A 15,920-nucleotide genomic window follows, 5' to 3' on the forward strand; every position below is an offset into this window, starting at 1 on the left:
GGGGCTGGAAGCGGAGGATCTGACCTTGACTCCAGCGGGCCAGACCCCCCGGGGGCAATCTCCACACAGCCAGCACACATAGGCGACGCGCCCCGCGGGAATCTCAGATATAATAGTCATTCCAAGCAAGACAAGCAACTCTGGCTATATTCTGAGGTGCTACTCTCCTATCTCTCTGTTCCCTCCCCCACCCTCCCCAGGCGGCTTCATTAACATCTGAATAGCCTGAGCCAGAGGGAGAACTCTGATAGGGATCTGACTGCAGTTTTTTTTTTAGCGGATTTTCTGGAAAAACTAGTTTCCCAGTGATGGCTCAGAGACAACAATCCATATCAAACCACCTAAAGAAGCAGACCGGGACAGCTTCTCCAACCCCCCAAACAAAAGAATCAAAACCTTTCCCAAATGAAGATACAATCTTGGAATTTATCAGATACAGAATATAAAAAACTAATTTACAGAATGCTTAATGATATCACAAATGAAATTAGGATAACTGCAGAAAAAGCCAAGGAACACACTGATAAAACTGTTGAAGAACTCAAAAAGATTATTCAAGAACATAGTGGAAAAATTAATAAGTTGCAAGAATCCATAGAGAGACAACATGTAGAAATCCAAAAGATTAACAATAAAATAACAGAATTAGACAACACACTAGGAAGTCAGAGGAGCAGACTCGAGCAATTAGAATGCAGACTGGGACATCTGGAGGACCCGGGAATCAATACCAACATAGCTGAAAAAAAATCGGATAAAAGAATTAAAAAAAATGAAGAAACCCTAAGAATTATGTGGGACTCTATCAAGAAGGATAACCTGTGGGTGATTGGAGTCCCAGAACAGGGAGGGGGGACAGAAAACACAGAGAAAATAGTTGAAGAACTCCTGACACAAAACTTCCCTGACATCATGAAAGACGAAAGGATAGCTATCCAAGATGCTCATCGAACCCCATTTAAGATTGATCCAAAAAGAAAAACACCAAGACATATTATCATCAAACTCACCAAAACCAAAGATAAACAGAAAATTTTAAAAGCAGCCAGGGAGAAAAGAAAGGTTTCCTTCAAGGGAGAATCAATAAGAATATGTTCTGACTACTCAGCAGAAACCATGCAGGCAAGAAGGGAATGGGACGACATATACAGAACACTGAAGGAGAAAAACTGCCAGCCAAGGATCATATATCCAGCAAAACTCTCTCTGAAATATGAAGGCGAAATTAAGATATTTACAGACAAACACAAGTTTAGAGAATTTGCAAAAACCAAACCAAAGCTACAAGAAATACTAAAGGATATTGTTTGGTCAGAGAACCAATAATATCAGATATCAGCACAACACAAGGTCACAAAACAGAACGTCCTGATATCAACTCAAATAGGGAAATCACAAAAACAAACAAATTAAGATTAATTAAAAAAAAAATACACAAAACAGGGAATCATGGAAGTCAATAGGTAAAAGATCACAATAATCAAAAAGAGGGACTAAATACAGGAGGCATTGAACTGCCAGATGGAGAGTGATACAAGGCGATATAGAACAATACAAGTTAGGTTTTTACTTAGAAAAATAGGGGTAAATAATAAGGTAACCACAAAAAGGTATAACAACTCTGTAACTCAAGATAAAAACCAAGAAAAACGTAACGACTCAACTAACATAAAGTCAAGCACTATGAAAATGAGGATCTCACAATTTACTAAGAAAAACGCCTCAGCACAAAAAAGTATGTGGAAAAATGAAATTGTCAACAACACACATAAAAAGGCATCAAAATGACAGTACTAAAAACTTATTTATCTATAATTACCCTGAATGTAAATGGACTAAATGCACCAATAAAGAGACAGAGAGTCACAGACTGGATAAAGAAACACGATCCATCTATATGCTGCCTACAAGAGACACACCTTAGACTTAGAGACACAAACAAACTAAAACTCAAAGGATGGAAAAAAGTATATCAAGCAAACAATAAGCAAAAAAGAAGAGGAGTAGCAATATTAATTTCTGACAAAATAGACTTTAGACTTAAATCCACCACAAAGGATAAAGAAGGACACTATATAATGATAAAAGGGACAATTGATCAGGAAGACATAACCATATTAAATATTTACGCACCCAATGACAGGGCTGCAAGATACATAAATCAAATTTTAACAGAATTGAAAAGCGAGATAGATACCTCCACAATTATAGTAGGAGACTTCAACACACCACTTTCGGAGAAGGACAGGACATCCAGTAAGAAGCTCAATAGAGACACGGAAGATCTAATCACAACAATCAACCAACTTGACCTCATTGACTTATACAGAACTCTCCACCCAACTGCTGCAAAATATACTTTTTTTTTCTAGCGCACATGGAACATTCTCTAGAATAGACCACATATTAGGTCATAAAACAAACCTTTGCAGAGTCCAAAACATCGAAATATTACAAAGCATCTTCTCAGACCACAAGGCAATAAAACTAGAGATCAATAACAGAAAAACTAGGGAAAAGAAATCAAATACTTGGAAACTGAACAATACCCTCCTGAAAAAAGACTGGGTTATAGAAGACATCAAGGAGGGAATAAGGAAATTCATAGAAAGCAACGAGAATGAAAATACTTCCTATCAAAACCTCTGGGACACAGCAAAAGCAGTGCTCAGAGGCCAATTTATATCAATAAATGCACACATACAAAAAGAAGAAAGAGCCAAAATCAGAGAACTGTCCCTACAACTTGAACAAATAGAAAGTGAGCAACAAAAGAATCCATCAGGCACCAGAAGAAAACAAATAATAAAAATTAGAGCTGAACTAAATGAATTAGAGAACAGAAAAACAATCGAAAGAATTAACAAAGCCAAAAGCTGGTTCTTTGAAAAAATTAACAAAATCGATAAACCATTGGCTAGACTGACTAAAGAAATACAGGAAAGGAAACAAATAACCCGAATAAGAAATGAGAAGGACCACATCACAACAGAACCAAATGAAATTAAAAGAATCATTTCAGATTATTATGAAAAATTGTACTCTAACAAATTTGAAAACCTAGAAGAAATGGATGAATTCCTGGAAAAACACTACCTACCTAAACTAACACATTCAGAAGTAGAACAACTAAATAGACCCATAACAAAAAAAGAGATTGAAACGGTAATCAAAAAACTCCCAACAAAAAAAAGCCCTGGCCCGGACGGCTTCACTGCAGAGTTCTACCAAACTTTCAGAGAAGAGTTAACACCACTACTACTGAAGGTATTTCAAAGCATAGAAAATGACGGAATACTACCCAACTCATTCTATGAAGCCACCATCTCCCTTACACCAAAACCAGGTAAAGACATTACAAAAAAAGAAAATTACAGACCTATATCCCTCATGAACATTGATGCAAAAATCCTCAACAAAATTCTAGCCAATAGAATCCAACAACACATCAAAAAAATAATTCACCCTGATCAAGTGGGATTTATACCAGGTATGCAAGGCTGGTTTAGTATCAGAAAAACCATTAATGTAATCCATCACATAAATAAAACAAAAGACAAAAACCACATGATCTTATCAATTGATGCAGAAAAGGCATTTGACAAAGTCCAACACCCATTCATGATAAAAACTCTTACCAAAATAGGAATTGAAGGAAAATTCCTCAACATACTAAAGGGCATCTATGCAAAGCCAACAGCCAATATCACTCTAAATGGAGAGAACCTGAAAGCATTTCCCTTGAGAACGGGAACCAGACAAGGATGCCCTTTATCACCGCTCTTATTCAACATCGTGTTGGAAGTCTTAGCCAGGGCAATTAGGCTAGACAAAGAAATAAAAGGTATCCGGATTGGCAAGGAAGAAGTAAAGTTATCACTATTTGCAGATGACATGATTATATACACAGAAAACCCTAAGGAATCCTCCAGAAAACTACTGAAACTAATAGAAGAGTTCGGCAGAGTCTCAGGTTATAAAATAAACATACAAAAATCACTTGGATTCCTCTACATCAACAAAAAGAACACCGAAGAGGAAATAACCAAATCAATACCATTCACAGTAGCCCCCAAGAAGATAAGATACTTAGGAATAAATCTTACCAAGGATGTAAAAGACCTATACAAAGAAAACTACAAAGCTCTACTACAAGAAATTCAAAAGGACATACTTAAGTGGAAAAACATACCTTGCTCATGGATAGGAAGACTTAACATAGTAAAAATGTCTATTCTACCAAAAGCCATCTATATATTTAACGCACTTCCGATCCAAATTCCAATGTCATATTTTAAGGGGATAGAGAAACAAATCACCAATTTCATATGGAAGGGAAAGAAGCCCCGGATAAGCAAAGCACTACTGAAAAAGAAGAAGAAAGTGGGAGGCCTCACCTTACCTGACTTCAGAACCTATTATACAGCCACAGTAGTCAAAACAGCCTGGTACTGGTACAACAACAGACACATAGACCAATGGAACAGAATTGAGAACCCAGACATAGATCCATCCACGTATGAGCAGCTGATATTTGACAAAGGACCAGTGTCAATTAACCGGGGAAAAGATAGCCTTTTTAACAAATGGTGCTGGCATAACTGGATATCCATTTGCAAAAAAATGAAACAGGACCCATACCTCACACCATGCACAAAAACTAACTCCAAGCGGATCAAAGACCTAAACATAAAGACTAAAACGATAAGGATCGTGGAAGAAAAAATTGGGACAACCCTAGGAGCCCTAATACAAGGTATAAACAGAATACAAAACATTACCAAAAATGATGAAGAGAAACCCGATAACTGGGAGCTCCTAAAAATCAAACACCTATGCTCATCTAAAGACTTCACCAAAAGAGTAAAAAGACCACCTACAGATTGGGAAAAAATTTTCAGCTATGACATCTCCGACCAGCGCCTGATCTCTAAAATCTACATGATTCTGTCAAAACTCAACCACAAAAAGACAAATAACCCAATCAAGAAGTGGGCAAAGGATATGAACACACATTTCACTAAAGAAGATATTCAGGCAGCCAACAGATACATGAGAAAATGTTCTCGATCATTAGCCATTAGAGAAATGCAAATTAAAACTACGATGAGATTCCATCTCACACCAGCAAGGCTGGCATTAATCCAAAAAACACAAAATAATAAATGTTGGAGAGGCTGCGGAGAGATTGGAACTCTCATACACTGCTGGTGGGAATGTAAAATGGTACAACCACTTTGGAAATCTATCTGGCGTTATCTTAAACAGTTAGAAATAGAACTACCATACAACCCAGAAATCCCACTCCTCGGAATATACCCTAGAGATACAAGAGCCTTCATACAAACAGATATATGCACACCCATGTTTATTGCAGCTCTGTTTACAATAGCAAAAAGCTGGAAGCAACCAAGGTGTCCATCAACGGATGAATGGGTAAATAAATTGTGGTATATTCACACAATGGAATACTACGCATTGATAAAGAACAGTGACGAATCTCTGAAACATTTCATAACATGGAGGAACCTGGAAGGCATTATGCTGAGTGAAATTAGTCAGAGGCAAAAGGACAAATATTGTATAAGACCACTATTATAAGATCTTGAGAAATAGTAAACCTGAGAAGAACACATACTTTTGTGGTTACGAAGGGGGGGAGGGAGGGAGGGTGGGAGAGGGTTTTTTATTGATTAATCAGTAGATAAGAACTGCTTTAGGTGAAGGGAAAGACAACACTCAATACATGGAAGGTCAGCTCAATTGGACTGGACCAAAAGCAAAGAAGTTTCCGGGATAAAATGAATGCTTCAAAGGTCAGCGGAGCAAGCGCGGGGGTCTGGGGAACATGGTTTGCGGGGACTTCTAAGTCAATTGGCAAAATAATTCTATTATGAAATCATTCTGCATCCCACTTTGAAATGTGGCGTCTGGGGTCTTAAATGCTAACAAGCGGCCATCTAAGATGCAGCAATTGGTCTCAACCCACCTGGAGCAAAGGAAAATGAAGAACACCAAGGCCACACGACAACTAAGAGCCCAAGAGACAGAAAGGGCCACATGAACCAGAGACCTACATCATCCTGAGACCAGAAGAACTAGTTGGTGCCCGGCCACAATCGATGACTTCCCTGACAGGGAGCACAGCAGAGCACCCCTGAGGGAGCAGGAGATCAGTGGGATGCAGACCCCAAATTCTCATAAAAAGACCAAACTTAATGGTCTGACTGAGACTGGAGGAATCCCGGTGGCCACGCTCCCCAGACCTTCTGTTGACACAGGACAGGAACCATCCCCAAAGAGAACTCATCAGAAATGAAAGGGACTGGTCAGCGGGTGGGAGAGAGACGCTGATGAAGAGTGAGCTAATTATATCAGGTGGACACTTGAGATTGTGTTGGCAACTCTTGTCTGGAGGGGGGATGGGAGGATAGAGAGAGAGGGAAGCAGGCAAAATTGTCAAGAAAGGAGAGACTGAAAGGGCTGACTCAAGAGGGGGAGAGTAAGTAGGAGTAGGGAGTGAGATGTATGTAAACTTATATGTGACAGACTGATTGGATTTGTAAACGTTCACTTGAAGCTTAATAAAAGTTATTAAAAAAAAAAAAAGTAACAGAGAACTACCATATGACCCTGCAATTCCTCTCCTAGGTATATATATCCAAGAGAAATGAAAACATGTATCTTCCTAGAAACCTGTACACAAATGTTTATAATAGCATTATTTGTAATAACCAAAAGGTGGAAACAACTCAACATCCTTCAGAAGACAATGGATAAACACATACATAAAATGGCATGTACCTAAAATGGAATACAATTCAGTCATAAAAAAATAAGCACTGATACATGCTACAATTTGGCTACCTCGAAAACATGCTAAGTGAAAGAAGCCAGACACAAAAGATAACATAGTCTATGATTCCTTTTATATGATATTTCTGGAAGTATCTGTAGAGGCAGAGAGCCACTGAGAAGTTACAAAGGTATGGGGGAGGGGAAAATTGCAAGAGATTACTTAATGCATTGCTGTTGTGTGCCGTCCAGTCGATTCCGACTCATAGCAACCCTTTAGGACAGAGCAGACTTGCCCCTTAGGGTTTCCAAGGCTGTGGTCTTTTTTTATTATGTTTTAGGTGAAAGTTGACAGAGCAAACTAGTTTCTCTTTAAGCAATTAATACACATATTGTTTTGTGACATTGGTAGCCAACTCTATGACTTGTCAACATTCTCCTCTTTTCAACCTTGGGTTCCCCATTTCCATTCGTGCAGCTTTCCTAACCCCTCCTGCCTTCTTATCCTTGCCCCTAGGCTAGTGTGCCCATTTCGTTTCATATACATGTGTTATTGTTTGTTTTATAGGCCTGTCTAATCTTTGGATGAAGGGTGAACCTCAGGAATGACTTCAGTACTGAGTTAAAAGGGTGTCCGGGGGCCATACTCTCAGGGTTTTTCCAGTCTCTGTCAGGCCAGTAAGTCTGGTCTTTTTTTTTTGTGAGTTAGAATTTTGTTCTACATTTTTCTCCAGCTCTGTCCAGGGCCCTGTATTGTGATCTCTGTCACAGCAGTCAGTGGTGGGAGCCAGGCACCATCTAGTTGTGCTGGACTTAGTCTGGTAGAGGCTGTAATAGTTGTGGTCCATTAGTTCAAAGGACTAATCTTTCCCTTGTGCCTTTGGTTTTCTTCATTCTTCCTTGCTCGAGACAGGGTGGGACTAGTAGACATCTTAAATGGTTGCTCACAAGCTTTTAAGGGCCCAGACGCTACTCACCAAAGTCAGATGTAGAACATTTTCTTTATAAACTGTCATGCCAATTGAGCTAGATGTCCCGAAGGCCATGGTCCCCAGCTCTCAGCCCCGTAACTCAGTCCCTCAGGGAGTCTGGATGTGTCTATGAGTCTTCTATCACTTTGCCAAGGCTGTAATCTTTACAGAAGCAGGTTGCCAGGTGTTTTCTCCCGTGGAGTGGCTGGATGGGTTTGAATCATCAACCTTTCAGTTAGTAGCCACGTGCTTAACCACTGCAGCACCAGGGCTCCTTGCTTTATGGATACAGCGTACTTTTATGGGGTGATGAAAAAGTTCAACACTGCGAATACACTTAATATTCTTAAGTGTTTACTACCACTGAATTATATTTTTAAATGATTAATTATATGAATTTAACCTCAACAGAAAAATTTTAATTTTTTTAAAAGAAAAAATAGAGAACTGGAGTAGAGGAGGAAGGAGTGACAGAAGAAATAAGGGTCAAGAACAGCTATTTGGTTCCCTCTTTTTCTTCCAGCAGAGCTGTGAGCAAGGGCTCAACCGTTCTGCCTAACCCCGAAATCACAACAAATGGCACTGCCTTCATACATGCCCCCTCAAAAGCTTCTAGTACTTGCACAGATCATGCTGCCAACCTTGCTGCAGCTAAGGAAAAAATCTTCTAAAACATATTTCTAATCTTGTTTCTTAAAAAAAAAAAAACACTGTCGTCAAGTCAATTCCGACTCATAGAAATCTTACAGGACAGAGTAGAGCTGCCCCATAGGATTTCCAAGGAACGGTTGGTGGATTTGAACTGCCAACCTTTTGGTTATGAGCCGAGCTCTTAACCACTGCACCACCAGGGCTCCAGTCTTGTTTCTTAGAAGATGATAAACACAAAGTTGTTTGGGGTTTTTGTTTATTTCAAACCTGAAAGGGCCCACAGAGACTTCCTATGCTAAAAGAAATTTAGTTTTTAATCTGGAAATAATAGAGAATAATTCTTTAAAGTCTTACAGGATAAGAATTCAAAAAAGAAGGATACATAGAATAAAAAACAATTCGGGGAGTGCTGAAAACAGGTTTTTTGTTTTAATCTCTTCCACACAGATGAAAAAATAAATACCAAATAAAAAATGAATCCTGCTTGTAGAATCATGTAAAATAGTTTCTTTGGAACAGGCATAAACCTCAACTTACCCACAGAGAAATACCAATATATAAGGCAGCAAATGTACAATCTAAACTCATTATGGCTCACTGAATAGTCCACCACTAAAACAGTTTACACTACCATCTAGTGGTTCATTTGGGGAAAGGACATGTGTACCATTCAAAATATTTCAATTGGATAGGCAATCTGTTGTTAGGTGTGGAGTCCGACCCTATTTCCACAGAATGAAACACCACCCAGCCTGTGCCATCCTCATAATCATTATGCTTAAGCCCATTGCTGCAGCTACTGTGTCAACCCATCTCGTTGAGGGTCTTCCTCTTTTTTGATGACCTTCTACTTTACTAAGAAAGATGTCCTTCTCCAGGGACTGGTCCCTCCTGATACCGTGTTTAAAGAATGTGAGATGAAGTCTCACCATCCTTGCTTCTAATGAGCATTCTGGCTGTACTTCTTCCAAGACAGATTTGTTTGTTCTGCTGGCAGTCCATGGTATATTCAATATTCTTCACCAATACCATAATTCAAAGGCATCAATTCTTCAGTCTTCTTTATTCGTTGTCCAGCTGGATAAACAATCTAGTAGATATAAGTAGACCACTTTGTCCAAGAGAAAAGAGACAAAGAGCAATAAAAGAGAAACTTAGCTATACAGTAAGCCATGGTAGCTCTGATGACTAAGGTGCGCCTGACCCAAGCCATGGTATTTTCAATTGCCTCATATGCACGTGAAAGCTGAACAATAAAAAAGTAAGACCAAAGAAGAATTGGTGCATCTGAATTGTGGAATTGGTGAAGAATACTGAATATACCATTAACTGCCAGAAACATAAGGAGCCCTGGTGGTGCAAAGGTTGAACGCTTAACCGCTAACCAAAAGGTCAGCAGTTTGAACCCACCAGGCACTCTGAGGGAGAAGAGACTTGGTGATCTGCTCTGGTAAAAATTATAGTCTAAGAAACCCCAAGGGGCAGTTCTACTGTGCCCTACAGGGTCGCTATGAGTTAGAATCAACTCAACAGCACACACCAACAACAACAGCCAGGAGAATGAGCAAATCAGTCTTTCGAAGTCCAGCCAGGATGCTCCTTAAAAGCAAGGATAGTGATACATAGTTCACCTCACTTACTTTGGACATGTCATCAGCAGGGACTAATCGCTGGAGAAAGATATCATGCATGGTAAAGCAGAGGGTCAGCAAAAAAGAGGGAGACCCCCAGTGAGATGAATTGACACCGTGGCTGCAAAATGGACTCAAACACGCCAATGATTGTGACTATGACACAGGACCAGGCAATGTTTTGTTCTGTTACACAGTTACTATGAGTTGGAGCCAACTTGATGGCAACTAGCAATATGGTGGAAGGACCTTTGGATGAAAACCTGAGATCTTATCAGGTTAACCATGCTCATTTATATGTACAGCTTCTGATATAAGCCTAAAATTTTCAGTTTCACTTAGTTCTGTTAACCATAAATCATACGGTTCTGACTGTAATTCTTTTAGGAAGAAGTAATAAGAGTAACTGTAATGAGCATCAAGTTAAATGACACCATAAATACATAATCAGATTAATCCCAGAATGTAGAACAGCCTATGAGACAACTGGCACGGACCTTTTAAAAGTCAATGTCATGGGTGGTGGGGGAGACCAAGGAGACTATTCCAGATAAATAAAGCAACATAAAACAAGAAATCTGAGATCTGAGTTCTAGCTTTGAGCACATTATTCCTAGCTGTGTGATTTCACACAAGTCATTTGACCTCTCCAAGCTTGTTTCTCATCTGTAAATTGAAATGAGTGCGATAGATCAGTTTCTCAAGTGTCAGGTTATAGTCATTAGTCATACAATCAATATATTGGATCCTGATCAGAATTTTTCAATTAAATATAACAGATTGTAAAGGTATCGTTTCATGAAACTTTTGTTCCAACAAAACGTATGCATGTGTGTTGGGTAATCACACATGACTGTGAGACAGAGAGTGTGTGTGTGTTTGTGTTCTGGGATACAATATAAGTGCATTTCTTACTATGGGTCACAATCCAAATAGTTTGAAAGTCCCTAAGAGTCCTATCAGCATTAAAATTCCATGCTCCTATGAATTGCGACCATCAGTCACATTTGCATTAAGATTACAGAAAGTGACTGGGAAGAGGGGGTCAAAGGGAGCAAAAGCCACCAAAAAGTATCAGGTATCAAGTATACTGGGCAGAGAAACTGGGGCAAAAAGCCCAACCAACAAAGCTAACCTGGGAGAGGGAAGGGAAGGCCTCAACTCAGGGAATACCTAGGCAGCTAAGGCTCTTGTTAGAGAGCAAGTGCCAGGTTGCTGACATTGCTGATTAGATTGCCACCACATTCGGGACTGGTTCAGGAACTGGTGAGGGCCTGAGCCTACAGATGAGATCCACCATACAGATGAAGCTGGGAAGGAAATTTACTAGAGGAAATAAGGCAGACAACATAGGTTAAAGCAACATCTAGAGCATCCCAGAAATGGAAAATAATTCCCATAAGGGCAGCATGGTTGCAGCCAATAGGGAAAAGGCTCAGGGCTGATACTTAGCTATTACAGCCATGTTGTCGTTGTTGACACTGTGTGCCGTTGAGTCGGTTCCAACTCATAGTGACCCCATGTGACAGAGTAGAACTGCCCCACTGGATTTCCTAGGGTGAAATCTTTACAGGAGCAGCTCACCAGGTCTTTCTCCACAGACTATCTGGTGGGTTCAAACTGCGGACCTTTCGGTTAGTAGGCGAGTGTTTAACCATTGCATCACCGGGCTCCTTCCTTATGCTTCATTATGGCCATAGAAACCAGAAAAAAAAAAAACCAAACCCACTGCCATCGAGTTGATTCTGATTCATAGTGACTCTATAAGACAGAGTAGAACTGCCCCATAGAGTTTCCAAGGAGCACCTGGTGGATTCAAAATGCCAACTTCTTGACTAGCAGCTGTAACACTTCATCACTAGCCCACCAGGGTTTCTACCAGGGCTCCTTCATTATGGCCATACCTACCATAAAATATGGAAATACTTTCATATTAGTTGGCAAACAGCAACTGTAGTGAAGCTACCAAGTGTTCCCCTCCCCCAACCCCATACCATCCTAGTCTCTCCCTGGACGACCCAGACCACCCTATCATCCAGCATATAAAGCGGTAACACCCAGACCAGCAAGGGGCCTCCAGGATCCTGTTTTAGCCATTGTCCATTTTGAATGCTGTCCCCAGGCACCAACAGTATTAAATACTTTGCTATGTACAACTCGAAGGATGTAATCAATGCCACTAAATTATACGTATAGCAATTGCTGAACTGGTGTATGTGTTGCTGCGTATATTTTCACCACAATTAAATATGTGTGTATGTGTATAATTTTTTTTTTTTTTTGGCTATGCTCCTGGAAGGTTTAACTTGGATTATAGATATAATACATGCATACGCATCAGATTCACTGGACTGCATGCAAATGAACAAGTTCACAAATGTTTTTGCATGAATATGAGTACAGATATATTCTAACAGGTCATAGGAAATTTTTCATCAATACAGGAGCCTTCCTCACACTGATCTAAGGTGACTTCAAGGCCCTCTGGTCTAAGCGGCTGCATTTTATATACCTTCTGGGTATATGAGACGTATGTGGTATTTACCAGCCTAGTGAAGTCCGTAAAACACTTTCAACTCTTAAGACATAAATTCAACTCAGGATTTCTTGTTAAAGATGGAGGGTTGAGGACAAGAATTTAGCTCCACTTCCTCTAATAAGCTCACTAAAACGACAGTATAGTCCCTGGGTAGTTCAAAAGGTTAAGCACTCAGTTCCTAACCAAAAGGTTGGTGGTTCAAATCCACCCAGCGGCGCTCAGAAGAACAGCCTGGCAATCTACTTCAGAAAGATTACAGCCATTGAAAACCATATGGAGTGAGGTTCTACTTTGAAACACAAGGGTTGCCATAAGTTGGAAAAGACTCAAAGATCTGGGAGTTTTTGGTAAGATACAACCCACAAGGACAAAGAGAAAAGGAGAAAAGACAACCACCACAAAAATGAGGAAGTTGGAAAGCAGATGGAACAGTGGTAACTTACTTGGCAGACCTGAGAAATTTGAATTTATAACTGGCAGTGGGCAAAGTCAAGAACCAAAGCAAGGGGTTGGTGATTAATACCACAAAACAGTATGTATATTGTTTAATGAGAAACTAATTTCCTCTGTAAACCTTCATCTAAAACACAATTGAAAAAAAAGAAAAGAAAAAAATGGCTGGAAAATCAGGAATAATAAATTAATAAACTATCAAAAAAAAAAGAACCAAAGCAAATCACATTGCATAATCACCAAAAGGCTCAGAATTGGTAGCACCAGGTCTCTAGTAGTGGGAAAGTAGGGGGGTCTAGAAATATGAAGATTGTTTGAAAATTTGGTTAAAGAGTTAGATGCCTCTATAACTCTCCCCACTCTAGTCAAACAACCATGGCAAAGTATACCACAAAATATTAAAGGTTGATTCTCTGGAGAGCGTAAAACAGAGAAACTGTGGATTGGTGGCCACCAGGTACAAATGACAGCATGGTTGTGTACTAAAATAGGGAGATAATTTAATAAAACAACAAAGTCACAAATGGCCAATGAAGATCTTTCAAAGTTCAGCTAGTAATCAAGGAAATATAAATTGAAACAGCCAGATGTAATCTTTTTTTCCTATTACACTAGGAAAGATTCATGACAATGCCTAGTTAATGAGGACATAGGAAAACAAGCTCTCTCACACGCTGCTGGCAGAGGATAAAGTGTGAAAATCTTTCTGGGTGCTTAACAATACACATCAAAACCTTAAAAGTGGGACCCAGCCACTCTACTTCTAAGAATGTCTCTTATGGAAATTAGAATAGTTATACAAATATATAAATAAAATGGTGCTAATAAGCAAAACAAAAATCTGGAAACAACCTAAATGCCCAACAGTAGATGATTAAATGATTATACATTTATACAACAAAATGTCATTGAGCTGAATACGGTTTGTCTCTGCAGCTTCAATCTCCATCCTTCTCCACCTTCTCCAGTTTCTCCATCCTACTGCCTGCCCTCAAAGGCTCATCTTTTCATAGGATGCATCAAACAGGTTCCCTTGCCCTTTGGCTCCAGGCTGGTCCCTCCCTGCTGGGCCATAATCTGGCAGTGCAGGAAGATGAGCCCCTCAGGTTGGCAGGCTCTCAAAATACAACTGGGGAAGAGCTGCATCCTCAAAGTAACAAACCAAAAAAACCCAAACCCAGTGCCGTCGAGTCGATTCCGACTAGCGACCCTACAGGACAGAGTAGAACTGCCCCATAGAGTTTCCAAGGAGCGCCTGGCGGATTCAAACAGCTGACCTCTTGGTTAGTAGCTGTAGCACTTAACCACCACGCCACCAGGGTTTCCCCTCAAAGTAGAGTCAACCTTAATGACGCGGATGGAGTCAAGCTTTCAGGACCTTCATTTGCTTATGTGGCACAACTCAAAATGAGAAGAAACAGCTGCAAACATCCATTAATAATCGGAATGTGGGATGTACGAGGTATGACTCTAAGTTGAGCGATTTGCTTTATATGGTGCAACTGAACAGTGTAATTAATGCTCTAGGTGAATAGGCAGCAGAAGGCTTTTTACAGAAGCTTATCTTATTAAATGTTTGAATTTACAAAGTTCAAGGGCAGCCAAGAGAAAAATAGATAAACAGTGTTTCTTTGGTGGATTGCTTCACATCTGCTATGCTCCAGAATTTGAGACAGTTGAAGAAACCAGAAAAAAGTTACAAGAGAGAAAGGGTTACATAGCAAGAACTACTAAAAATAAAGACCAATACACAACAAAGAAGAAACTGGTGACAGAGATTAAAGACACAGAAGATTTCAGTCGGGATTTCCACTCAGAGACATCTAGGTTTTGTGCATCTGCCCTGAACACTTCTACCAGAAACCCAGATCCTTGTGAATTGCCTTTATGTTATTTCTCCTCAAAATGTTCACCAGAGCACCAAATTCCTCTGAGGATAGTAGAAAACCAGAGGAAACAGTGGCACCTTGTAACGACAATAACACTTTGCAAAAATACAGATGAAAACTTTTAAAAATTCAGTGCACAAAAGTTTGACAGATTAATGCCTAGGAAAACACAGCTACAGGAGAGGAAAAGCAGAAGAAAGGACGACTGGAGACTTGGAACTTCTCTTGAAACAAGCACGGGTAGTAACGAGGTTATGATTGGATCAAAATTACCAGACATACCTAAAGTAGACATGCACCATCGTGAATGAATACTCATTGAATACAACTGCAAATTTAATTCAGGTAATTTCACCTGTGCCAAAGCCTTCAGAAGACAAACTGGAAGATGTGCATAGAAGTCATCCATTAAAGACGAATATAGGTTGCCAGCAGCAAATTAATATTTCCTAAAGGGAATATTTATTTTTTATTTTTAATCTGTCATTTTAAAGGGATTTTACTGCTGGTATTTTCAATGCACTCTTCATTGTAATTTCATTCAAGCTGTTTGTCTAATACAGTATCATCTTTTAAAATTAAAAAAAAAAAAAGATTTACAGCCTTGGAAACCCTATGGGACAGTTCTACTCTGTCCTATAGGGTAACTATGAGTTGGAATTGACTCTATGGCAACAGGTTTTTTGGGTTTATGTTCCTTTACCAAAAGCCACAGTTCTCATGCAATTTCCGTAAGCATTCCCTTCTTCACCCGCCCAGGCCTAGGGATCATAACCCTCAGCTGTTGTACCACCCCTTAACCCTTTGTAAACTCTCATCAATTATTCACGTTATATAAATCATCTATTTCCAGCTAGGATTCTGGCCATGCTGCCACTGAAAATCATGTCTCATGGGGAAATGGCTATATTGTAAAAATTTGTTTGGGTTTGCCATAATTTATTTAACCAATTTACTGCTGCAGAACATTTACATTGTTTCTAATCTTTGC

General features: G+C 39.6%; 1 pseudogene; it reads left to right on the forward strand.

Moving 5' to 3' along the window:
• The first annotated feature begins 14,486 nt into the window (after nucleotides 1–14,486).
• On the forward strand, nucleotides 14,487–15,382 carry LOC126082382 (RNA-binding protein 48-like; annotated as a pseudogene).
• Nucleotides 15,383–15,920: the final 538 nt, after the last annotated feature.

The sequence above is a fragment of the Elephas maximus genome, chromosome 9 (genome assembly GCF_024166365.1).
Source record: "Elephas maximus indicus isolate mEleMax1 chromosome 9, mEleMax1 primary haplotype, whole genome shotgun sequence".
Lineage (NCBI taxonomy): Eukaryota > Metazoa > Chordata > Mammalia > Proboscidea > Elephantidae > Elephas > Elephas maximus.